The sequence below is a fragment of the Artemia franciscana genome, chromosome 16 (genome assembly GCF_032884065.1).
Source record: "Artemia franciscana chromosome 16, ASM3288406v1, whole genome shotgun sequence".
Lineage (NCBI taxonomy): Eukaryota > Metazoa > Arthropoda > Branchiopoda > Anostraca > Artemiidae > Artemia > Artemia franciscana.
The window spans coordinates 36,265,890-36,293,606 of NC_088878.1; the positions used below are offsets into that span (position 1 = coordinate 36,265,890).

Sequence of the window (27,717 nt, forward strand, 5' to 3'; positions counted from 1 at the left end):
ATATTAATTCTTTTTTTGGCTAAATGGCTTTCTCTTAGTTTTGATCAGACGATTTTGAAAAACAAGGGGTGGGGAAGGAGGTCTAGTTGCCCTTCAATTTTTCGGTTACTTAAAAATGCAACTAGAACTTTTAATTTTTAACGAACGTTTTTATTAGTAAAAAATATACGTAACTTAAGAATTAACTTATGTAACAAACTTTAATATTCTTATATTTTTGATTATATATATGAGGGGGTTTGTCCCCTCGTTAATACCTCGCTCATCACACTAAATCTTAAGTTTTGTCCCAGTTCTTTAAGAATGACACCTGAATCAGATAGGCCGTAGAATAAATGGTTGAAATTACTAAAAACAATTTAGCATAAAGAGCGAAGTATTTATCTCCTCCTAAATACCTCGCTCTTTATGCTAAAGTATTTTTAGAACCCCTCATATGCGTAATTATCCCTGATCGTTTTAAGTTTTAATGCTTCTCCTTACTTTCAACTGAAAAAAGCTTTTTCATGTTTATATTTTCATTGTTTTTTTTAATAGTAATGCTCGAAAATCCTGCGCCATTTTTATTGAATTTTTCTTCCCCCATGAAATGTTCCTCCAAGGAAAGATCCTCCCATATAGCCCCCTCCACTGAACCCCACACTCAAACCAAAAAAATCCCCCCCTGAAAACGTCGGTACACTTCCCTATAACCATTACTTTATGTAATCATTGGTCAAAGTTTGTAACTTGCAGCCCCTTCCCCAGGGACTGTGGGGGGTAAGTCATCCCCAAAGACATAGTTAGTATGGTTTTCGACTATGTGAAACAAAATGGCTATCTCAAAATTTTGATCTGTTGACTTTGGGAAAAAAATGAGCACGGGAGGGGGCCTAGGTGCCCTCCAATTTTTTGGTCACTTAAAAAGGGCACTAGAACTTTTCATTTCCGTTAGAATTAGCCCTCTTGCAACACTCTAGGACCACTTGGTCGATACGATAACCACTGGGAAAAAAAAACAAACAAACAAACAGATAAACACGCACCCGTGATTTGTCTTCTGGCAAAAAACACGAAATCCCACATTTTTGTAGACTGGACCTTGAAATTTTTTCTGTAGGGTTCTCTGATACGCTGAACGCGATGGTGTGATTTTCGTTAAGATCCTATGACTTTTAGGGGGTGTTTCCCCCTATTTTCCAAAATAAGGCAAATTTTCTCAGGCTCGTAACTTTTGATGACAAAGACTAAATTTGATGAAACTTATATATTTAAAATCAGCATAAAAATCCGATCCTTTTTATATATCTCTTAGCATCGAAATTCCGTTTTTTAGAGTTTCGTTTACTATTGACCGGGGTCGCTCCTTACTACAGTTCGTTACCACGAACTGTTTGATACCAGAAAAAAAGAACAAATTAGTGCCAGTGCCTTGCCGAACTAATCGATTTAACAATTCATTCGTACCATGTTTTACCAGTACCTATAACAAAATGCCTTAGGACTAGGTTCGAATCGCAATAACATTTATTTTATGATTTATACCTACGAATGTCATAATGAAAGGGGGAGGGGGCTTAACCTCATCTCATGACTTCCTTTATATACAAAAAAATACGCGGTTTAAATCATTTTTTGTAAATACTTGTACTCTTAACTGGAATCAAACAAGTTCTCTTGTTTGAGTTTCTCAAACAAAGTTCTCTTGTTCCAAGTTCTCAATCTTGCGCAAGCCCTGTAATGGGAAAACCAGCCTGGATGCTTGTATCTATGAGACATTTGTGTATTGAAGCGTAAAACCCTACGCACAAACAAAGGCTTGCGTAAGCCCCTTGAAAAACAAGTGTCGTTGACTCTCAAAACAATTGGTTATCCACTTAATGTAGACTGAGAGATACCGTTGAACAAACTTTAAGAGAAGATCAGTACAGTTTTATAAAATGTAGAGGATGTCTCGACCAAACTTTCATTCTTAAGTTAACAATTGAAAGTATATAAGTTATTAAGCACCTTTGGTCCTCAGTATTACTGATTAGGAGCAAGCGTTCGATCCTATTGATAGAAGGGCTTTGGCAATGGTTTTATCCTTGTGTGGTACACCAGAAAAATACATTAAAGTGATTAATACTATGTACGAAAATAACATTGCTGCCTTTGACGTAGGAAATGAGGTTGGCAGCTAGTTTCGTCTTAATTCAGGAGTTAAACTGGGTTGTGGCTCATTGCCCTTTATGTGGATCATTTTAATAGATTTTGTCTTAAGAATCATAGCAAATGCAATAGGACTTCGCGGAATTAAACAGGGGGGGGGAATTTCTCTTGGACTTAGATTATACTGATGGTTTAAGCATCCTAGATGATAGTTTGAGCAAAATTAATGAAATTTTATTGGTTTTGCGAGTTCACGGTGCTAGAATAGGTTTGAAAACAATGTTAAGAAGACTAAGTCACTATGTTTCGAATAAGTGAAGCTGAAAAGGTGATGTTGAGCAACGAGATGATTGATCAGGTGGACAGCTTCACTTACTTTAGTAGTATTTTCAGTAAAGACAGTAGGAGCAGTGAAGATGTTAAAAGTAGAATAGCCAAGACTCAGGGTGTTTTTTCACAGTTAAAAAAAGTTAATTAGAATAGGAAGAAAAGTGTGCAAACCAACATTAGAATTTTGGAAGCTACCGGCCCTGAAGCATTCGAAAAGCAGATACATATTTGCTAAATTTTTCGAAAGAAATCTCCAACGGACTGTTCTGGGTACTGGACTGACTGACCGTATTTAAAACAGTAGGCAGTATGGAAAGTGTGGTTAAATCCCTATTTCTAAGTCTATGATGAAAGAAAGGTTGAGATGGCCAGAGCATGTTCTGCGGATGAAGTATGATAGATTGCCAAAGATTTTCCTATTCGTTGAACCGTCTTGGGCTAAACCGAAAATAGGTCGTCTGATTCTGCGTAGCTGTGCTAGCCACAGGTTGCTTGGTCCTCCGATAAGTTGTTAGAAGTAGTAGTAGTAGTACTACTTGCAAAAAGTTTTGCAAAAAAAACTTGAAAAATACTATTCCTACAAATCTGATAGCTAGTAATGGAACATATCTTTGCCTATAATGGAACTCTTATTGGTTAATTTGATCTGCAACATTCAAAAACGTACTATCTGCTATTACTACTAATAATGACTTTTCTCCGTAAAGTCATCCGAGGTCGAAGCTGATGCGTTATATCTTGAAGATATCTAAAATTTTTAACGCATTATGTGGATGGTTTATGGAAAAAACAAAAAAACAAAAATACAACTACATGTTTCAAGTCATTGCACCATCAAGGTACTTGAGGTCCAAACTGCAAAGTTTTTTTTCAAGATAATATATGAAATGTTAAAAGTATTGTATGAGTGCCTTGAAAAAAAAAACAAAAAAACAAACAAAAAGAACATGAACATATTATTAGCATAAAAGCTTGATGGTTAGCATTGTAATAGGTTTTGCCTACAATGGAACTCGTATTGGTAAATTTTATATGTATCATTCTATCTGCTAATACTAATACTGACTGCATCTTCAAGACCACTTTGGTTGAGTTAACTTGGAAAAGCTTAAAAAAGCGAATGAACAACACGACAATACAGCTAGTGTCCTGTGGTGGCGCAGTGGGTTTGACCTTAGCTTGATAATACGGGACCCAGAGATCGAATCGTGCTGCAGGAATGCACTGCAGGGCCGACGCAGGGACCTTATTTTTTATTTATTTATTTTATTTATTTTCTTTATTTCCCTCAAAAAATGATGAGTACGCTACAATATAATATAAAGAAAAAACAAATGATAACAGTTACAATCAAAACCTATCAAATATTGATCCAACACTTAAAAAAAAAAAAAAAATACAAAAACACTTTCTAAATAGATTAGCCTATAAATCATGAAGAGCCAGAACTGTTACTAAAAAACGGAAATAAATTGTGGCCTAAAAGGTTAATTTTCGCCCTATATTCAAATGTTTTATATTTTTTCTTGATACAGACTACAGGATCCTTCACATTGAGCTTTAGAACAATCTCAGTGTTACTAAAAGAAAGGGGGAAACCAAGTAAAAATTTACAAAATTTAAAATAAGAAACTTTAATGGGCGAAAGATCAAAAGGTCTGAAATTTCGGAAGAGGAGGGACGGGAACAATACGTGAGGCAGAACAACAGCGCTATACATGCGACCCATGACGTCCCGACGGTAAAGACCCCGACAACGACTTAAAAGACCAAATGCCTTGCGTAGTTTCATCTGAACATGTTGAACCAGGACTGGTTTGAAATCTCTTTTCGAAGCAGCATAAGGTAATCCCAAATAAGTGACTATTGGCAACGACTTAAAAATAACACCATTGCCGCAATCGAGAGTCGCCCTGAAATTATCCTCTAAACAATTTACAACAAAAAATTGACATTTTTCAAAACTGATAGAAAGGCCTAAACCTTTTAAACAATTAATTAAAATATTAAAATTAGAAACAAGACTAGACTTGGACCGGCTTAGAAGGATAATGTCATCAGCATATGCAATGTAAGACAGATTTCGAGATAATGAAACAAACGAGCAGGAAAGAGAATTAAGGGCAGTAGCTAAACAAGAATTGAATATATAGGGAGAAATAATTCCTCCTTGTCTAATTCCTCTGCCCACTTGAATTAATTTGGACTGAGATGAAGACGAACTCGGACAGATACGGATCTTTAAACCAGAATACCAAAAGCGAAGGACTCGTATGACAGCTAGGGGCAATCCAGCATGGATTAAAGTGAGCAGAGCGGATGCATGAGAAATGTTATCAAAGGTCCCTTTGATATCAATCAAGAGGGCGTATAGCGGTTGACCAGAGATTCTCGCTTCTTCAATAACTTTGCTGAAAGATGCATGGGCATGGTCACATCCCAAACCTCTCTTGAAACCAACTTGATTAGAACCAGTGTCAAGAATTTCAAGAAGATCCTTCACACGTAACTCAAACACCTTCCCAATCATAGAACCCCTAGTAATTGGCCTCCAGGAACTACAAGATGACAAGTCTTTTTTCCCGCTCTTAGGAATGGCGTAACTATGCCAATATAGAATGACGATGGTACTAAACCAGTAGTAAGTAAAAGGTTGAAAAATGCCAGTAGAGTAATAAGAAAAGAAGAAGGAGCAAGTTTGAGGTGATTAGCAAATAAGCCATCATGATCCTTAGCCGACTGCGCCTTTAACGTTTTGATTGTTCCACGTAAAATATCCTCAGAAATCCTGTAATCAGTTGAAAAATTCTTCAACCTTTCATCTAATTGCAACACAACACTGTTAGAATCGTACGAAGTCGACAACTTAGAAAAATAATTTTCCCACTCTTTTAGCGATGGTGTGGAAATCGTATCAGGCATGTTAATCCGCCTATTGCCTCGGAGAATATTCCAAAGGAGATTCTTGTCCTTGTCGTTATCAATGTTTGAAGAAGCTTCTTCTATGACCAGGTTATTATGACGACGGAGCTCCGCTTGGAATTCAGCCTTTCTCTTTTTCATTAGCAAAAAAACTGGATGTGAGTCTCTTGGCTTACCGAGGGCCCACCATTCCCAATACGCTTGTTTAGCCGTCTTATTAGAATTTACCAAAAAAGGATTGAGGCTCCAAAAAGGTTTCTGCGCGCCCAATCTTATCCTATTAGTAGGAAAAACTGCCGCAGTACCATACTTTAAGCAATGGATTAATTCAAAATAAAGACAATTAATAGTCAAAGAGGGATTACTATCCATTGAATCCAAACTATAAGGGATATAAACTTTGTCAATTAAAGTCCCAACTCTTTCTTGGTAAAGCGGTCTAAAATTTGGATTCCAATCAACCCGATCAAAAATTTAGGAAGCTTGTTACCAGAAAAACGAACTGGGGAAGGACGAGAAGCCAAAGGGGGTAAAAGGAACTGAAGCAGCATGTGGTCACTAACGGGGAAATCTTCGATTACAGTAACCACAGGCAAAGGATCACTTGGGTTAGAAGAAAAAACATGATCAATATTAGCTGTACTACCACTCCAATGAATATAAGTAAAATCCTGGGACTTCGGTAAAACAAAAAAATTAGGAAGACAAGAAAATAAAATTGTATCCCTTTCATTTGCTATATTTGGATCACAGTTAAAATCGCCTAAAATATAAGTACGCAAAGTTGACTGTAAACTAGAGACAAAACGACTAAGATTAAAACAGCATTGAGTAAACGAATCAAGGTAATCAGTCGGAAAATAACAATTAATTAAAACTACGTTTGAAAAACTACAAGCTAAAAAATGTGTATCAATTGCTAGAATAGCTACATTAAGAGACTTGGGTAAAATAGTAGCTAAACCACCGGAGGGACGTCCACCAGTCGGTGTAGCGGGAACAGCAAAAATGTCATGCTCAGTAGACAGACTAGAAAGCAGATTCAACGAACGATCAAGGAGGTGGTGTTCCTGAAGACATAATAACGATGATTTTTCATTCAAAGAACTATGAAGTGATTTCCCTAACACACCATTTGAATTAAAGGACGAAATACAAAGTAATACATTCATTTACAAAATTTCTTTAAAATCGGACACCTAAAGCTGTAAACTGGACGATCATTCAAGCCACAACTGGCGCATTAAACTGGCGCTTGACATGGGGAGTCTTTAGTCAAAATGTGATTACCGCTACATCGGGCACATTTGAAACATTCAGATTTACACTGATTTTGAACATAGTTAAAACTTTGACATTTAAAACAACGCCTAGGCTGAATACGATCACGTTCCACTGGGAAAAGCTCATAACCGAATTTGATGCCATGTTTGATGTAAAAATGCAGGTATTCTTCTGTTTGAAAAATAACTCTTGCAGTTTGCGATTTTCCTAGCCGGTTAAACTCCATTATACCTGGAAAGTCCAATGCGTAGGCACTAACATCAAAATCAATGTCCACACTCCTGATAATTCCAAAAAATCGCCGAGGCTTGGAAGTTATTATACTTTCAGAAAAATTAACCTTTAGATCGCAACTGAGCTTCGATGCATCTTGACATGGTACGGATACCATAACACTAACCTTAATTGCTTTAACATAACGAATATTTGCACACCCTGTCTTATCAAATTCTTTCTTACGGCAGACAGGATCCTTCAGTAGGAGAGTGGGTGGGTTTTTTATCACTATGGTCTCTAATGGGACAATACAATACAGCTAGTACTAGTAAGTGATTACACCATAAGACCACCTGAGCTCGAAACTGCAACGTCTTTATCAAGCAATTATTTGAAAATCTTTAGTGTTGTAGGAGTGCCTTGCAAAAAAACAAAAAAACAAAAAAACTTGAAAATACTGCTACTACAAACCTGATAGCTAGCAGTGTAACAGATTTTTGCCTACAGTGGAATTTTTATTGGGTGAATCTGATGTGCAACATTAAAGTAACCTATTATCTGCTTATGCTACTATATCATATACTACCATCAAGCCATTTGAGGTCGACACGGCTACGCTATATCATGAAAATATCTAAAACGTTTAAGGTATTGTATGGATGGTTTGTAGAAAAAAACGAAATTACAAAAACTAGTGGCGAGTCGCCACACCATCAAGACGCCTGAGGTCAAAACTGCTACGTTTTGTCAAGAAAATTTCTGAGATGTTAAAAGTATAGTATGAGTGCCTTGCAAAAAAAAGTGTTAGTACAAAAGCTTGATAGCTAGCATTGTAAGAGGTTTTTGCCTGCAATAGAACTCTTATTGGTGAATTTCATATGTAACATTCAAAATCCATATTATCTGCTAGTACTTCTGCTAATACTCAGTGTACCATCAAGATCACTTAGATTGATTAAACTTAGAAAAGCAAAAAAGTGGGTGAACAACACAAAACTACAGCTACGGATTGTTCTGGGTACCCGGCTGACTGACCGTATTTTAAACAGTAGGTTGTACGAAAAATGTGGTTCAATCCCGCTTTCTAGGACTATAATGAAAGAAAGGTTGAGATGGCTACGCCACGTTCTGCGGATGAAGGATGACATATTGCCGAAGATTGTCTTTTTTGGCCAACCGTCTGGGGCTACACGGAAAGCAGGTTATCCTTGTCTGGGTTGGGAGGATGTCATAAATAAAGATTTAAACGAAATGGGACCTTCCTGGGAGGGTGCAAAGTGGGAGGCCTTGAATAGATTAGGTTGGAGGAGGAGCGTGCGTATCTGTGTTGGCCTCAGGCGGCTTGGTGCTGCAGTGAGTTATTATTATTATTAGTAGTAGTAGTAGTAGTAGTAGTAGAAGTAGTAGAACTAGCAAGTCATTGCACCGTAAAGCCACCTGAGGTCAAATTTGCAACATTTTATGTTGAAAAGAGAATATTTGAAAAATCCTTAAAATTTTGCACGAGTGAATGGCCAAAAACTATTGCTACAAACCTGATGGCTAGAAATTATAGAGATTTTTGTCTACAGTGGAACTCTTATTGGAGAATTTGATATGCAATATTCAAAAACCTTATTATTTGTTAACACTGCTACTATTACTGACGACTCATTGTACCATCACACACTTGAGGTCTACCCAGCTACGTTTTATCAAGAAACAAAGTAATTCCGTTTTAGTATGCCATCTTTTCGGAAAACAGTCGAACAACACTGGTTGAAACCAACAAATTAGAAAATAAACAAAGCAATTCCACTTTGGTATGAGAAAAGAAACAGAGCGATTCTAATTTGGTATTGCAATTTTTTGAAAAAAGTTCAACAATTCTGGTTGAAACAAAAGAATGGGAAAAGAAAACAAAGACAGTCACTTGTTGTAAAAGCGCCTAATCAGCGAATCAGCTGTATCATATGGTTAGGTAATTATTTAAACAAAGGGCAAATTTAAAATTAAATTTAAAAAATTAAATTAAAATTAAAATTAAATTAAAATTAAATTTAAAAAAAGTCACAGAAGGAGAGATGTAGAGAGATGTGGCTGTAGAGAAAGAGAGAGAGGGAGAGAGAGAGAGAGGGGGGGGGGGGGAGAGAGAGAGAGAGAAAGAGAAAGAGAAAGTAAAAACATCAGCAAACATTTTGAATACATACGTAATAATGAATGGGGGGAACTCACCCTCATCTCATGACTTCCTTAATATACATACAAATTGCGTGGGTTAAATTGCTTTTTGTAAATGCCTATACTGCTCATTGGAATCAAACAAGTCTTTTGTAGGTTCAGCAACAGTCACCTGTGCACGATAGACCAAATAAAAAACAGTACGTGTGTCATGGAGAAGTCAAATCCCATTCTCGTTGGAATACAAGGGCTCTTGGACCAAAATAAGTCTTGCGTAAGCCCTATAAAAGGAAAACCCATCTGGGCACTTGCGTCCATTGGACTTTAATATTCTTGTATTCTTCTCGAAAATAGCAGAAAACGTGCATGTTTTTCAACTATCAATAGTTTTAGAAAAAGTACTAAACGTCTTTCCTATGGACACAGGAGATGATTTTCACAGAAACGTTTTTCTGTTTGATTTTCCTTCCTAATCATTATTTCTAAAAAAAAAGTCTCTTGTAAAAAAAAAAGAATTTACTAAAGCTGTTCAAGGAATCACTAGTCAAAACAAATCCATTAGCGGAAATTTAGATTTCGATACATCACTAGGGCGACAACCCTGTCCATAACGATATCAGTAAATGTAACTTTCTGTTGCTATAATTTTCTGTTGCAGAACTTGATGAAGACGTTTGACATACGACAGTACACTCTCTACTGCTCAAGCGGAACTGTGAATCTTTTGTACAGGCTGTCTACTGTCTACTCTTTGTGAAGCTGTCTACTATGCATCTGCTGCTTCTTTACAAAAAGAGGTTTTAACATAAGGACATAACGGCACAACCATGCTTTCGCCTTAATCAACTATACTTTATGTGCTATTTATTCCGAAGTTTTGAAAGTATGATATTTGAACTAACTTTGCTGATGAGTCCTCCAATGTCACGTTGCGAATGTAATGTTGTATTGTGACGTTGTTACATTGTCACGCTACATCAAAGAGAAAAAGAGAGATTCTATCCTGTGTTTTCTTGATGAAAAGTATGGTTTAATTTCAATGGTTTATTTTTGTGACTCAAGTCGACCAAACTTAGTTAAACAATCCTATTATTCCTTAAGCGTTTCTAAGAAAGGGACGTCGCATAGCCCAGTCTTTCACAAGTTGTTGCATCTATTTGATACACTCTAGTTGCATCAATTTTGAGTCATAAAAAAGGAAAGCTGGATTGGTTCTTTTATATGAAACTATAAGCTATTAATATAAACAAACGTTTTTTGTAGCATCGTTTCTGACCTATGAACTCTCTGGGTTTCTCTCTACTGTAACGTTACAAATGTAGTGTAGCATTTTGTGACATTTACATTCCTACGTGATAATTTCAGTTAAGTGTATTATTATTTATCACATTTGATTGTTTTGATTAATGTATGAAGGTAAATAAATGGTAAATAATGATAAACTTCAGCTTATTATTGGTAAAACTAAATGAATATTTCAAAGCAAAATTGAGGAAACTTTTTTCAAACAAGAATACTTGTGCTTTGGGTAGAAATTGGGAAATTTTTCGCTTAATTTGGTAGAATATTTACCTTCATTTCATTCTTATATCATTCATTTCTCACCTGAACACGCGAGCTAATGTACCAGCACAGTCATGTATTTCTCAAAGTTAACTGTTTTTACTACCAATTTGTTGTTGCAAAATATTAAAAGCAAGTGTTAACTGTAAAATAGTTTGATTTTTGAAATATATTCAATTTATTCCTTTTCATTAGTTTTTCCTGGCCTGTTTCATTAACGTTCAAGCAGGATCATTGTCAGGGTTTCATTTCAAGAGATTTTCCGCCCATTAAGCGAAAAATGGGTGAACAACTTTTGGGAAAGATCTTTTTAGCCACCACTGACCAAAACGTACATATGTTGGTATAATGTTTCTTCTAGAACAAAAAACATAAATATGTACGTTCTAGAATGCATGCGTCTAGATATTTAATATCTTCCTGTTTTAAGATGTAATTTCTATTGAAAATTTAAAATCTACGAAAAAAAGATAAAAAAAAGGAATCAACCAAGCAGAAGAACGGGTTGAGGTTCAAAGGGCTGAAAACAGGGATTTAAACAATATTTCAGACTTGAATAACTTTAAATACCACAGAAATCAGAATAAAACATTTTTTGTTCCCTGTACCCATATTAGGTTTCTTCATGGATGAAAACTACGATTCGTTAAGATTATTTCGTTTGGTTGTTTGAAAATAATGAATTTATTTTAGAGTTAGGGAACCATATTTCTTAAAAAATTTATAGAAAATATTTAGAAAATAATTGAGATTTTTTAAAAATGTTTAAGAAATATTATTTTTTAAATGTTTAAAAAATAATTTTGGAAACTTTTAGAGAATAATAAAATTTTCCTCGCATTTTCTTCCTTGTTGTCATATTGAACCGTGAAAATCAATCAAAAAAATTTTTTTAGGTTTGACTACGCTTTTTGTTCACAAAAATTCAAGCACCAACAATCTGTTGATTCCCAATGATAGGGCTTTAAAGCTTTAAAGAATAGGGAAGAATTTAAAGAATTGTCTATTTAGGTTTATTCTTGCCATTTTTAGCTTACTTTTGGCTTACTATTCACCTCCGTTGCTTTTTAAGATTGGCACTCACTACTACGAAAAACTACATATTAAGGTCTTTTTCATTAGAATTGAATTTCCGAGTATTCCTATTTTTAAAATATAAATCTTCACCAAAAGAGATTGTAAAGCCCCATCTATTTCCATTTTATTTATGGTAATCTTTTTTCATATTTATTATTAATTTTATTTAATTTTCTCAATTTTCAAACAGTTTTATTTTCTCGGTTCTTGGTACTTTATTCGGCTATACAGTCAAGAAGTATCTGAAAATTGACTATCTAAAGTGTTATCTTCGTATGTCTTTATTAAATTGAGAACTTGTTTACAACAAACAGAAAAAGATGAAGCATAATTAGAAGCAAAGAAGACAAAATAAGAAAAAACAAAAAGAACGTTTACAGTGAGAACAATGAAAACAGCTAAATAATGAAAAGAGCGTAAATTGTAGCCTAAAATGAGTCAAATAAAAAGATTGACAAGCCAGTTCAAATAAGAACTTTTCTTTTTGTTTTATTTTTCTGCACGATTTTCAAACTGCAAGTTTTTGACCGGTTATGTATACTGTATCTGTTAATTATTTCTTTGTTGCGTGTCCATGCTGGTATGTGGAATAGATATTAGGTGAAATGAAAGATGGAACAGATTTGTTGCTTGATCAGTTTTAGTGAAAATCCTCAATACTCAAATCCTCAATCCTGATAATCTCAAATCCTCATAATAGGAACAGAGGTAACGTAACAGCATGGTAAAGACTAGCAAGGTATGTCGCTTGAAATGAATTTTCTCGTAAACAATTGAAGCATAGGAGATATACCCTTTGTGAGAAATATTAGCGGTCAAAAGAGTGTGAGTGGGGTGTCCGGAGGTGCCGAGAAGCTTCCCTTTCCGTGAATTTGCACATGCGGGATGATTTGTCATACCAAGTTTTAATTTTTTCTGCACATCCCGCCAGGGCCTGCTTTACAAGCTCATGGTATTCTTTTATTTCTTTTTTTTAATGATATTAAGTGTGTTATCACTGTTTGCTTGTCTTTTTCTTCATTTTCTCATGCAGTTTGATCCGTGATATTGTTCGAAGAGGGGATTTGAAGCAGGTATGATGAAACCATATGACCGGATATTATTTTTGGTATTTTGAAGCTTGAACGATTATTCGACTTTATTTCTGTTCACTTTTAGTTTAACAAAGCTCTTACTTTTCTTAACTTATTTTGTGGATTTTTTTTTTAATTCTTCTGGATTTGTTTTTTAATTGTATAACATGTCATGGTACTCGCTCATCATTAAACGAAGACAAAATTTTGTTTGGCAATAGCGAAGAGAAATAATGAACTCTAAAAATGTAAGAACATCTGCCTTTTTTATTGTATGGAAAGCCCCTTTCCCATTATACCCCTTGGTTCTGTTCAAATACATTCTAAAAATTGGAATAATTTTTGTTCACAGATTAACAAAAGACACCTATGAAATCGAATTACTTTTTTTTCTCCAGTATGAAAAATGCATTTTGTGTGGTTCGGAGTTCCCTCCAATTCTTATGCGTGATATAACTTGTAAAGAAGCCTGTTTTGCAATAAAAGTAAAATTACTTGCAAAAGCAATAATCTTCTCATTGTGTTAATGATGACTTTCATTTGTATTCAAAGGGAAGATATTTATTTATAGAAGTTTCAAACTCTGTCCAAGTTTAACTACATCTACTACCCCCCCTCTTTCTGAGGCCCTAGTGATAATCTAGTAGTAATATTTGTTAGTAGTAACTAATTTATACAAAATTAATTCTTATACTGGACTATCAGTCCTGACAGATATATTTTATATTAGAAAAAAGGGGGAAGAAGCTTGTTTGATCTTGGGAGTCCAGTGGCCTGAAACATTCAGGAGAGCTGGTGTGAAATCATTTTTCTCTCTAAATGTTTTTATTTTAATGAAAAGTCGGGTTAGGTGTTGATTGTCGTCTCTTGTTGTTTCTGCTGTTTTTGACTGAATGTTAAACCCTTGATTCCAACTTGTATGCTTCTGAGAGTGCTTTTTTGGGCTGGGTTGATTTTTTGGTTACACAATTGGTGGATTTTAACGAGTGGCAAAGGAGGGGCTTTGTATATCTAAAATTTTGATTTAAATATTTTTTTTTTTTGAGGATTAAGGATTTTTATCTTATTTAAATCTGGATAAATTAAGAAAATGTCTTAAGAGGGGATGGGTGAAAAAATGTTAAAACATAATTTAGATTTTAGTGGTTTTCAAGGCAAACAAGTTTTAGTTTTCGATACTATAGTGCAATGCTGCAAACATGGCATTTTATTTCCAGTACACGAGGTGCTGGGGCAATATTCTACTAAGAAACACTTGGACGACTTTGAAATTAATGGAGGCACGGGACTTTAAATATTTAATGGGTAAAATTCCAGAGATACCGAGAGAAATCAATATTTTTGAGCAAACTAACAAACATTTGGGGATTGGTATTCGCGTACTTTAGAATGATAGAGAATTTGAAAATGAAGAACATTAAGATAGAAAGGCGATTTTGTATTCAGTTGAGGGCTCAGTCAATTGAATCTGTTCAGCATAGGTCATGAATTCCTTACGAGCCTGCCGAAGAGCCAGATATAATTGGTCCATTTTCCGGTCATCGATATTTGTCACTCATGTGCGAAAGGAAAGAGCTTGATAGAAGATGCTATTGTTGTCCAATGTGTCAATACTTGACACATTTTGTCACGTGGTCAGCTTGCTGGGCAAATCACCCTATTGAACCTAATTCATCGGGACACCATTTTTGGAGGGTGGGCCCACAAATCCTTTTAATGTTAAGCAGTAAACGTACTTAAAAATAACTACGTAGTGTAAACATGCTAATGAGGATAATACGATTACAGAGAGGTGAAGTTGTCGATAGCGCATGGGTAAAGGGTATTCGTATGAAATCCCCCAGAATAATTTAAAAAGCTGCTACTCTTATATTTTACATGGAAATAGGGCGAAAATGGTACAGAGCGATTAAACAAAAGCCAGTTTTTAGATTCTTTTAGCTTCTTTCCTAAGTAAAAGTATTCAAGTGCGAAAAAAGAGATGTTTTTATAGTTTCTCCCTCCTTAAGTAATGCTTTCCTGATGATGAAATGTACTTAAAGTTTAGTGATTAAATGTGAAGTCTTGTTAGGTAAAATTACCCCCCATCGATTGGACACTGCTGATTCTCTTAGGCCATCCATTCGCTATTCAACGTTAAATCCAAGGCAATGCAATAGGATTGCATGTTTTTATGTCACATAACAAGTGTCGTTCTTACTTATACTTCTTACTTCTTGTGGCGAGGATCAGGTGTTTCCACCTTGCCCAGTATCAAGGATCTTTGAAACCTCTTTGAACTACATAGTGCGGTCTACTGACAGCTGCTTTTCAAATGGAGCCATTGAGTTGTCCATCTATGACCAATTCTTTTGAACCCACCAATAGGCTCAAGGTCTGATTTTTAAGCAAGTTCCACCAGCTTTTCTGCTGTCCTCCTTGGCATCTCTTCCATGAGCTAAGCGGGTTAGCTAGACGGACTCGGTGAGGCAAGTATTCTGTTGGCCTCCGTTAGACATGGGCAGACCATTTCAGTCGACGCTCCTAGATCGTGATGGAAACGAGTCTCCTGATAACACAGATTCGTCTGATATACATGTTTGATTTACTATCATTAACACTTAAACTGAGGATGCTATGCAGACAGGCATGCTCAAACACCTTCAGTGCATTTTTTTGCAGTCGTTTGACTGACTAAGTTTCACCTTCGAAAAGAAGGATTGTTCGAACCAAAGCCAGGTAGACTCGAACTATAGTTCTAGCACTAATTTCACGCCAGTTCCACAACAGTTTTCTAATGGAAGCAAACACCACCTTTGCTTTCTGCTATCACCGTGAATATTGACGTCAGAAGATCCATTAGAGCCACCTCTGCTTGATTTAGAGTTAACGAAATAGGATCAGTGTGATTTTTTGGCATAAATTTTATTATCCTTATACTTACTTTCAAGCCAATGCGGTCTGCTCAAGTAACTATCTCATCGAGCATAGTTTGAGCTTTCTCTGGGTCCGAGAGGATTGCGACACCATCATCATATTTATGGTCTACAAAAGAAAGGTTCTGTCAAATCAGAATTCCCGGATGAAAAGACAGTACATTTTTAAGCACTCAATCAATACAGTAGTTAAACAGAGTCGGAGACAGGACACGAACTTCTTTTACTCCAAATACAACCAAAATTTCTTCAGTCTCTTCTCCATAAACTCAAGCTCAGCTCATAGAACCCTTTTAGCATGCTTTAAGTAGTTCAAGAAATTTCAGGGGCATTCCATCATTTTCAAGGATTTTCCAAAGTGTTTGGCGAGTGATCGAATAGAAGGCGGAAACGAAGTCCAGAAACATCAGAATAAGGGGCAAATTATACATTTCAAATTGCTGAAAAATGAGGTGGAGGGCAAAAGTACTTTCATTGTAGCCTCTACCAGGACAAAACCGGTTTGATTTTCACGAATTCTTTTCTCTCTTGCCCCCATTGAAGCGCTTAAGGAGGATAATCTTGAGACTTTTCACTACAATGTCAATTAGACATTCTCCGGTAAATTTTACACTCAGTTTTATCAGCTTTCTTGTAAAAAGGGAAAATAACTGTTGTCTTCCAATCCTTTGTTGAAGTGTTGGTACTCCATACTTTCTTTAGGAAACCATAGAGCTGCTAAGCTGTCATATCGGGGTACTATTTGCATATTTCAGGGGGAGACCATCTTGGCCTGGAGGTTTTTTGTTCTTCAAGGCCTTAATCACTTTGAGTGTTTCCGGTCTTTTGGGGGCGGCCAGCTCGATACTGTAAGTTTCTGTTTGAACACTAGGGGGAAAACAACCAGGAATTAATACCACGGATTGGTTAAGTAGCGTTTGAATGTGATCTTTCCATCTGATCAAACGTTCCTTTTGACAGTTAAAGAATATTTCTGCTCTGTCTCTGACAGCTTCAGACACAGCAGCTTTCTTACCAGTCAATTCCTTAAGAGCCTGGTAGAGTTAGCGGGTGTCATGAGCTCGTGCTTCTTTTTCTTAGGACAAAGCAGTCTTTTTCCACATTTCGCGGCGGTCTAGACGAGCAGAGCGCTTGACCTGTCTGTGCAAATCTTTCATGATATGTTTGGGCTCATATATTTCCTACGTTCTTCGACCATTGACTGGGTTTTGGTGGTAATGCAATGCTGTCGTTTAACTTTCGTTTGGCCTAGATCTCTTTAGTCTATCTCATCACTGGTTTTAATGTCTCCCATCTTTGCTTAGGGTTGCGGTTACCTTGTTCGTTCAAGTTTAGGGCATCAAAACGGTTTGTTAGCCCCATATTTAAAATTTAATGAACTTCTTTATGATGCAGCTTACCGTTTCGGTAAGCCTTTTAACCTTACAGTTTCAGTAAGGTTACATTTAATTCGGGCTTTCGGTTTATCCTTTCTCCAAGATGCAAGACCAAGTAGAATTTTTACAAGCACTAGCTTGTGATCAGACCTTGATTTTAGGCCTTAGTAAGACCATCGTTGGAACGCCAGGTCCATAGATGACTTGGCTTGCGCCGAAACATGGTGTTGGTCACAACAAGATGATTCATCAAAGCATAGTTTACCAGCCTTCGCCCATTTACACATGTATTCCCCAGTCTAAAATTTCCAGGACTTGTATGGGGATATGATATAGACCAATTCTCGCGTTGAAAACTCCCGGATTAATCAGGTAGTCTCTTGCGGCAACTGAAGAGGACAGTTTTTGTAGTTCCAAACAGAATTCATCCTTAGCAGTAATTGGGTCATCATAAATAGGGACATATGTTGAGAAAATAGATAAATTTCCGAGTTTTTCTTTAAGCCTAATCCAGTCGGAGATAAACAGGATCCCAATCAAAAGTACGTTTCTGGTTCTTCGGTGAAATGTTGGTTTCATGATGAAACCAACGCCATGGAGTCCTGAGTTATCGTTTATCGTTTAGTAGAAAAAGCGGAAGTGTTGTAACGTCTCGGGTGCTGTAACTACTGTTGATCCAGAAACAGAGATTCTGATCTCAGAAACACACAATATGTGAATGGGGTACTTCTTCATCTCATGGAGAAGGAGAACCTGTGTAGCTTTTTTTTTTAACTGATCTGACATTCCGACAACCAATTGTTATTCTTGATTTTTCTTGCTTTGTGATTGTAGTTAGTTTTCCCAAGAATGTGGCTTGAAGATTTTTTGACTTCGTCACCATATTCAAAGTCGCATCACCTGCCGGGAACGCCATAGTATGGTTGGCTTACTTATGTCTTGACACCAGTGCTAAGTGGACCGTATTGATTGCCGAAAACGTCGTAGCCATATTCATAATTTTTCTAGGTCTAAGGTCCATTGATATTTTTGGGAAATAGAGGCAATCGCAAGTTACCCGGTCTTGTGGGTGCCCCGAAAAGGTCGAGGTAGCCCTCTGCAGAGGTTGTTGTCCATAGATCTGGATTATGCCCTGCCAAAGCTGTCCTCCTATAAAAGATCCTTCCAAGATGGTGTTCTGCATCACCATGCATTATAATCATTGCTGGGAGAAGGTTTGTAACTCACAGGACGTGTCCACACGCAAGTGGGCCCTGATGAGCGTACATTTGAGGGATTTTCTTCCTTCTCCACCTGTATATACGGTCTCTGGGCGTGGGTGCCTCAGTTTCTATTGTGGGCCACCCAGGGACCAGGTCTCCCTTGGTCAACGTCTCCTGTGGAGGTAATCTACATATCTATAGGGTGGTCTCCTATCTGCAACCTTTGGACACGCTAAGTGACCTCGGGAAAGCCCCTACTGAGAAGATGATTCGGAGTAATTCATAGTGTTATTTGCAAGCACTTATTCTCAGTAAAAAGTTATTCTCAGTAAAAAGATCTCCAAAGTCGTTACAACCTCCAAATGACAGAGAAATATTAGCAATTAGAATCAATATAGATGAGCTACATAATTTAGGCTGTGAATCTGATCACCGATACGCAATCAAAAGATTCGTGGTGCGGTTTGTTTGAATTTGCTTTAATGCCTACTCATGTCGATAATAACACGCTTCTAACACCAAGCCTTTTTGTCCAATATTTACCAAATCTTCTTGGGCTTGGTTGATAACAAGCGTCCGGTATTGTTCAGGTAAATGATTTCTCAAACGTTGAGCGACGCAACTTTTTTGGATATCGTGGCAAAGAAGTCACCAGTATTCTTCAGTTGGCGTAATGCAGCGTTCTTCATCATAGTTACCTGATACATATGTTCATATAAATATACATATCTATATATATAAAAATAAGTTGTCTGTCTGTGTGTCTGTCTGTCAGGTGACATAATGTTTCTGTGTCGACTGACGTCATGAAGTTAGTTGTCGTCATTTTTGCTATGACGGTGACGTCATTAATGGTATTTAAGACATGCGTTCACGGAAAAATGTTTAATTGTAAAATGACTGAAGAACCTACAATGGCAACAGCCGAGGAAGCTGCTCAAAGAGTCTATGCCAAAAAACTTGCTGCTGATAGAGAAAGTAAGAAAAGAAAGCGTGCCGAGGAATCACAAGAACAGCAAGAAAACAGGCTTGCGGCTAAAGAACGCAAAACCGCGCAGTTAGATGAAAATCCACCTGGAAAGCGAGAGTCAAAACATATCAAAACTGAAAATGATAGCGATGATGATTGGGTTTGGGATTTTGACTTGGATAAGGTCATCAATGCCTACCAGATTTAAGTTAAAAAACAAAGGTTCGGCGATATGTACTTCATAGTGACGCTGAAAAATAAAGAAGAAAAAAAAACTGAAAAAATGTAAAAAACTAAAAAAAACTAAAAAGAAAAAACACTCAAAGATAAATTACAGACCGGGACACAAATGACGATCGACACAGAGGGAATATAAATGACGACCGGGAACCTCAAAGAAAAATTACAGACTGGGACACCCAGACACAAATCACGACCGGGAATATAAATGACGACCGGGACGCAGGGACACAACTACAACGGGGACGCCGGGGGCACAGGCGGGATATATAATTGACGACTGAGACACAGGGATTGTTTGAATAGAAATTACAGACCGGGACACCGGGACACAAATGACGACCGGGACACTGGGACACAGGGAATATAAATGACGACCGGGACACTCAAAGAGAAATTACAAACTGGGACACCAGGACACAAATGACGACCGGGACACAGGGAATATAAATGCTATTTATATGCACAGACAATGGGACAGCGAAGAATGTTGTATATTCGCATGTTTTACGTAGTTAAAAATATATATTTATATCTATCTCTATTTACAGGTGGGACACAGGGACACAGCTACAATGGCGCGTAACTAATATGGCGCGTAACGACTTATGCGCGCGGGGGGGCTTAGGGAGGCAAGGGAGAAAAAGGAAGACTGTTTTCCTAAATTAGTGATTAATATAGACCAGCACTTGAATGAGGCCTTAACCCTACTCATCCATACAATCACATAGGTCAAACAGCATAGCCACACACAATCAACCATAAAGAATAATCCATAATCCATATATATATATATATATATATATATATATATATATATATATATATATATATATATATATATATATATATATATATATATATGTTCATATATCGTACCAACATACATATGTTCTTCAACACAGGTATACCATAGGTACCCAACATATTATTAAAAATAACACTGGTTTTTGAAAATCTTGTTTGAAGCGCAATCATATCCTCTGTAGATGTATCTATACAAATAATTTCTCGGACATACTTCCCGGACTGCAAACTTATTTAACATCGATGTAACATTGTGTCTTTTGAGTAAATATACATATATGTAGAAACATGGCGATTATTACCTGTAATTCGGTGATTATTGCAGTCTTTTTGATAAACAGCAAGTTTATATGAAAATTCTTCTTAAATTACTTTGGTCAAATTTAAGGTCATAATAGCAACACAACTTTAGTTTATCATCATCAGCTAGATGTGTAACGACATAATATTGCATAAGTATCAGTACACTTTTCCATTTTTATTAATAACATAAATGGATTTTGGATTTAATTTCACTCCGCACGGATTGTGAATTATAAACTTTAGCAGTAATTCTCGCAATACAGAGTCATCTGTAATTGGAATTTCAGCTGAAATTAGAGCATCAATTTTTACTGGGTTATGAATTCGGTCACTAAGACTCATGATCAATAACAAACGCATGTGTGATAATCTTCATTTTTGTAATTCATACACATGTGCTGCCACCTTTCTATAAATCTTTTATCCAAATCGTTGGTTATTTCATCTCTTTTTTGTTTCGTAATTTAAGTAACGAGATAAGGAGTGGAGTGCTTCATGATAAATTAATTATCACCAGACACAGTACATGCTGCTTCTTTAGTCTCTGGTCAATCAGGACTGCAATTCATAGTTATGAAGAAACCAAGTTATCTAGGGTGGAAAAATAGCAATTACATCTTTGAAATGTTCAGTAGAGCAGTGTGTTGATTCGGCGAATGAAAAATCAAACAGTTTGTGGTAACGAACTAACGAGGAACCCGGCTCAATAGTAACCAAAACTCTAAAAAATGATATTTTTTATTAATTAAAAAAATAAAATTTTAAATTAAATTAATTTTTTTTAAATTTAATTAAAAAATTTACTTTTAATTAAAAAATGGAACAATAGCTACATAAAAAGAATCGCATTTTAATGCTGATTTTAAATACATAAGTTTCATCAAGTTTAGTCTTACCCATCAAAAGTTACGAGCCTGAGAAAATTTGCCTTATTTTAGAAAATAGGAGGAAACACCCCCTAAAAGTCATAGAATCTTAACGAAAATCACACCATCAGATTCAGCGTATCAGAGAACCCTATTGTAGAAGTTTCAAGCTCCTATCTACAAAAATGTGGAGTTTTGTATTTTTTGCCAGAAGGCAGATCACGGATGCGTGTTTATTTGTTTGTTTGTTTTTTTTTCCCAGGGGTGATCGTATCGACCCAGTGGTCCTAGAATGTTGCAAGAGGGCTCATTCTAACGGAAAAAAGTTCTAGTGCCCTTTTTCAGTGAACAAAAAATTGGAGGGCATCTAGGCCCCCTCCCACGCTATTTATCTTCCCAAAGTCAATGGATCAAAATTCTGAGATAGCCATTTTATACAACGTAGTCGAAAAACCTTGTAACTATATCTTTGGGGATGACTTACTCCCCCACAGTCCCCGCGGGAGGGGTTACAAGTTCAAAACTTTGACCAGTGCTTACATACAGTAATGCTCATTGGGAAGTGTACAGACGTTTTCAGGGGGATTTTTTGGTTGAGGGAGGGGTTAACAAGAGGGGGATATGTTGGGGGAACTTTCCATCGAGGAATTTGCCATGGGGGAAGAAAATTTCCATGAAAGGGAGCGCAGGATTTTCTAGCATTATTTAAAAAAAACAATGAAAAAATAAATATGAAAAGTTTCTTTCAACTGGAAGTAAGGAGCAGTATTAAAACTTACAAAGAACGGAAATTATTACGCATAAGAGGGGCTCACCTCCTCCTAATACCTCGCTCTTTACGCTAAAGTATTTTTAGTGATTTCAACTATTTATTCTACGGCTTTTGTGATGCAGGGGTCATTCTTAATGAATTGGGACAAAATTTAATCGTTAGTGTAAAGAGCGAGGTACTGACGAGGGGGTGAACCCCTCATATATGTAATAAAAACATGAGATTACAAAAGTTTGTTACGTAAGCTAATTTATAAGTTACGTTTATCTTTTACTAATAAAAACATTCGTAAAAAACTAAAAGTTCTTGTTGCCTTTTTAAGTAATCAAAAAATCGCAGGGCAACTAGGCTTCCTCCACCGTTCCTTTTTTTCTCAAAGTCATTCGATCAAAACTATGAGAAAGCCATTTAGCCAAAAAACAGAAACTTGCAAATTTCGTGTTAATTATTCCTGAGCGGAGAGCCAAAATTAAAACATGAATTGATTCAAAAACGTTCAGAAATTAAATAAAAAAAACAAGTTTTTTTTTAGCTGAAGGTAAGGAGCGACATTAAAACTTAAAACAAACAGAAATTACTCGGTATATGAAAGGGGCTTTCATATACACCGGGGGCACAAAGCGCCTACGCCGGGGCACAGGCGGGATATATAAATGGCGACCGGGACACAGGGATTGTTCGAATAGAAATTACAGACCGGGACACCGGGACACAAATGACGACCGGGACACCGGGACACAGGGAATATAAATGACACAGGGAATATAAATGATGACCGGGACACTCAAAGAGAAATTACAAACTGGGACACCGGGACACAAATGACGACCGGGACACAGGGAATATAAATGCCGACCGGGACACACGGACACATCATTAGAATAGTGAGGTATAGATCTGAATACAGATTGTTTTTCCCATGGACAATTATATGTTGCATGTTCAAGAGTCAGTAAACCTGACAATCTACTTATATGCACAGACAATGGGACAGCGAAGAATGGTGTATATTTGCATGTTTTACGTAGTTAAAAACATATATATATATATATATATATATATATATATATATATATATATATATATATATATATATATATATATATATATATATATATATATATATATATATATATATATATATATATATATATTCACAGGTGGGACACAGGGACACAACTACAATGGCGCGTAACTAATATGGCGCATAACGACTTACGCGCGCGGGGGGGCTTGGGGGGTGCACGAAGCGCCCCACAAACTAGGTGTTGGGGTGGCGCGAAGCGCCACCCCAACAGCTAGTTCAAAACAAAATTCATTTTGTTACCAAAAACTCCATCTTCGTATGCACGATAATAAACAACGTCAGAATTGTAGGTTACAACCATACATGACGCTATAGTAAAACTGTTTGATGACGTCAGTTGGGCTAGTTCTTTATAACCAGGAAAAATCCAAATACCTTCTCCTCTGTACAGCATCACCATAAAAGAATTAGACCCTTGCTGAATCTCTTCTATCAACTGAATCAAGCAATTGATTTACTATCCTTGCCGAGAGTTTGAAATATGAAGCACAAAGTCTCGGTATTCTAAACATAACATTCAATGCCGTGCAAATTAGACATAGCAGTAAGGCTACTAAAACAATAATTCTTATTGTCCACCAGGCAGATCTATAGGTAGTTTCGGAGTATTTGTACATTGCCCAAGAAATAACAAGCAAAATGTTCATTGTAATACATATTACACTTAATAGTAAGAGTGAAACTTTTTCATACCAAGTTTCTAGTCGATCTAATAGTTTCATCTTACTGCAAATAAGTCTCCAAGAGTCAAAGATTGTCACTACCCAGATTGGCAAGATTGTCCAACCCAATACAAGGATACATTCTTCCCAAAGAATAGCAAACCGTATTAGCCCTGCTATAGAAGCTAGGAAGAGGGAACATCCCAGGAATATACTTAAGAAAATATATTTTGTGCTCATAATATCCTCTTCATTCTGAGCTTTTGCTGGCTCCACTGATATGTTATTATAAATAGGCTCTTTGCGTGTTTCAGCTATTGTAAACATTTGATGTGATGATGTACTGGGATAGAGTTGAACGTTATTATCATAAACGGTTACGATTGAATTCATGCTTGAAAAACTTCGACAATTAAATCTTTGTGCACAATATGAAAAAGACGCATCAGCAATTAAGAAAAAAATATTAGAAAGATTACAGTTTCTCTTTTTATATTTTGTGTTTCAGTTGATTAAAACCCGATAAGTGTAATTTAGAATGATCGACTGATATTTTTTTCGTATTTTTCTGTTTTATCTATTTATGCTCCTTTTTTGCTTGTTAGACAGTTTCTCCAGAGACATTTTACAACGTCATATTTACAACGTCGAATAAAATGCTAAAATTTAACAACATAATTTTTTCCGTAATGTCAGTAATATCTTAGAAATACTTTTACTGGGTTTGAAGCTCAAGTCACACGGAAGGACAAAACTTAAATCCAATACAAATGACACATTTATCTGAGGAATTAGCAGACATACAAAACTCCGACAATTAACTCACTGGTGACGTGTGTTAAGATCAAAACTTTCTTTTTTATTTTGTAGTTTCAGTCCTCCAAAGTTTCATGTGGATAATTTAAGCAATCATCTTATCTACTTCTGCAAATTCGATAAATGTCTCCTATCGGTCTTATAAGTAATCATCTATGAAATATTCTACGGCCTGAAAACAAGGAAATGGTAAGGATAGTAGCTTGAAACACCTTCCCAGAGTATAGTTTAGGCCCTGCATTCATTTTGAAAGTTTTATTCATTAAAAATGAAAAAGAAACGCCGGGCCCCAGCGAGGCACGCGGCAGGCTTCTATATATGGATTCTCATTGTCCCTTGTGTTCTATTGCAGTTTTTTCAAAGATATTTGATTATTAAAGCAAGTCCAATTTCTAAAAATGATATCTATTAACCTTCAAAGTTATGGTTTTCTTTTTTAAGGTTATAGAGTTCTTTTATTCCCTTGTTTTTTAATTATATTTTCTTTTTTCTTTTTTAGTTTTTTTCTTTTTTAGTTTATATTAGTTTTTTTCTGTTTTTTCTTTTTAGTTTTTTTTTAGTTGTTTACCTTTTTAGCTTTTTTTAGTTTTATTTCTTCTTTTTTTATTTTACTTTTCTTATTTATTTTTTTCCGGAAAGTGCCCCAGCAACACGTGTGCAAGGTGCTAATTTTTAACTGCGTAAAATTTGCGGATATACAACTGGTAATTCCTCTGATATACTCTGGTGATTCCTCGACAAGCATTCTTTTTTTACTTTCTCTTTCAGCCGCAAGCCAGGTTTCGCGTTGCTCTTGTAATACATCGACACACTTTCTTCTGTAAATTTCTCTCTAAGCCTCAAACCAACCCCCCCTCCCTAAAGCAACACGTATGCAAGGTGCCAATTTTTAACTGCGTAAAACTTGTGGAAATACAACATTTTTCGCTGTCCCATTGTCTGTGCATATAAATAGACTGTCCGGTTTACCGACTCGTAGAACATGCAACATATAATTGTCCATGGGAAAAACAATCCGTATTAAGATCTATACCACATTTTTATAATGATTGCCCTTGAGCTTTGTTGATGGTGATTGCAAATGCTAATTGAATTCGGAAATGCAATCTTATAAATTGAAAAGGTAGATCCGTTGGATTCATGGGAATGCAAGGAATAAGAACAGCCTCACCCTTGGAAGGCCCTGTCAAGATTGTTGCCTCTATTACGTTTTCCATTGTTTTTTTTTTTACAGCAAGTCGCGTGCCATGGCAAATCTTTGGTGGGTTAATATTAAAGGGGTTGTCCCCTCCTCGACGCCTCGCCCTTGACACTAAAGTTTTTTATTGTTTTAAAAAGTAGAGTCGTGAAAAAGTCAAACTTTGGCGTAAAGAGCAAGGCGTTGAAGAGGGGACAACCCCTTTCATATACTGAATAATTTCTGATCGTTTTAAGTTTTAATATCGCTCCTTTCTTGCAATTAAAAACTTTTTTATTTAATTCTACTATAGAATGAACACCAGCTTATACTAACATGCTTAACTGTACTGTACTGTAACTGTACTGTGTGTAAAAAACTTAACTGTACTTTCCGGGTTGTAGCGTTAGCTTGTAACCTAGTAAGAGAAGATCACGTCAAATAGTAAAAACTCCTAAAACAAGATTCGAATTCTATAAAAGCAATACACTTTTAGAACTGCCCCTATAAAGGCAAATAACCTAATACCCCCCAACTAACCTGATACCCCTATAAAGGCAACTAACCTAATACCCCTATACAAGGCAACTAACTGTTCTTTGGCTTGAAGAGAAAGGAAAATATATTGGTTTGAATATCAAGAAAGGTGGCTGCAATCACGATATTCTGCATCAAGTGCATATTTCTTCTTTCTTTTTATTTTTCACAGATAGCTTTGAACTACACATCATAGAGAGCTGTTTAATGGCTCATTTTAAAAGAAAATCACCATATATAGTGCATGTTTGTAATTATATTTTTTTAATATAATCATTTTTTATGAACACCTACATTTTTCTATTAGGAATCATTGGATTCAACGGATCATCACCCGAGTGACAAGCGGATATGCTTACTGTTGTACCATCGGAGACTTAATGGAAAATAAGTTACATATAATTATAGTAAAGAGTGAACTCAAGCCCAAAGGTATATAACCCTGTGGCTTTTTTAAAGTTTAAATTTGAGACATATGTCTTTAAATTCAATATACTAAAGTTCTCTCCTGATGGAGAGTCGAACCCAGGTCTCCCGTGGATCATTACAAGAGACGATCATTGCAATAACAGATCATTACATATACTGGACCTACTTAGCTGCTTGATCTTGTGATGTTCATTTTTTACTATTCCAAAGAAGAAAAAGCCGTAGGCTTTTTTCCTGTTTGTAATCTGGTACATATATGTACAAGGTCTCAACCGTATCCGAGTTGCAGTGGTAGCTTACAACTCAGTACATAAAGGATCGATAGTTCAAGGTAAATGTGGGCATCAATATCATAGTTATAGAGATAGTTGAAATTTAGTTTATATAATTTAAGTTATGTAATTAAGGTCAACAATACTTTCACAAGGCTTACAGAAACAATCCGCAAGCAAGTCCATATTTAAACAAATATTTATGGCACCCTATCCTAAAAAAAGTAAAGAAAAAAGAAATGAAAATAGAATGAGAAATTTTGCCTCTATTTACTGTTTTTATCCCAATAGCTCAACAAGGCATGGTCTTTAAAAATTCAAAGAGTGATATTTCCAAATGGATATGAATAAATGATGATATTTCGAAAACTAATGGATATAGTTTCCTTTTTAAGAGACAAAAGCTGTTGAAATAGTCAGGTGCCTTTTTCAGTAAAAAAAAATGTATTTTTTATCAATTTTCAATTTATATTGAGACTTGCAAGATGACGCAACACCAATAGATTGCGGGAAATTCAAATGCTGAATTTG

General features: G+C 36.0%; 1 protein-coding gene across 1 annotated transcript in view; it reads left to right on the forward strand.

Moving 5' to 3' along the window:
- The window catches only part of LOC136037399 (acetylcholinesterase-like), an 85,692-nt gene extending 74,896 nt beyond the window's left edge, over positions 1–10,796 (forward strand). The window contains exon 5 of the mRNA XM_065720144.1: positions 9,701–10,796. The gene's annotated coding sequence lies outside the window, so the exon portion shown is untranslated. The remainder of the gene's footprint in view (positions 1–9,700) is intronic.
- Positions 10,797–27,717: the final 16,921 nt, after the last annotated feature.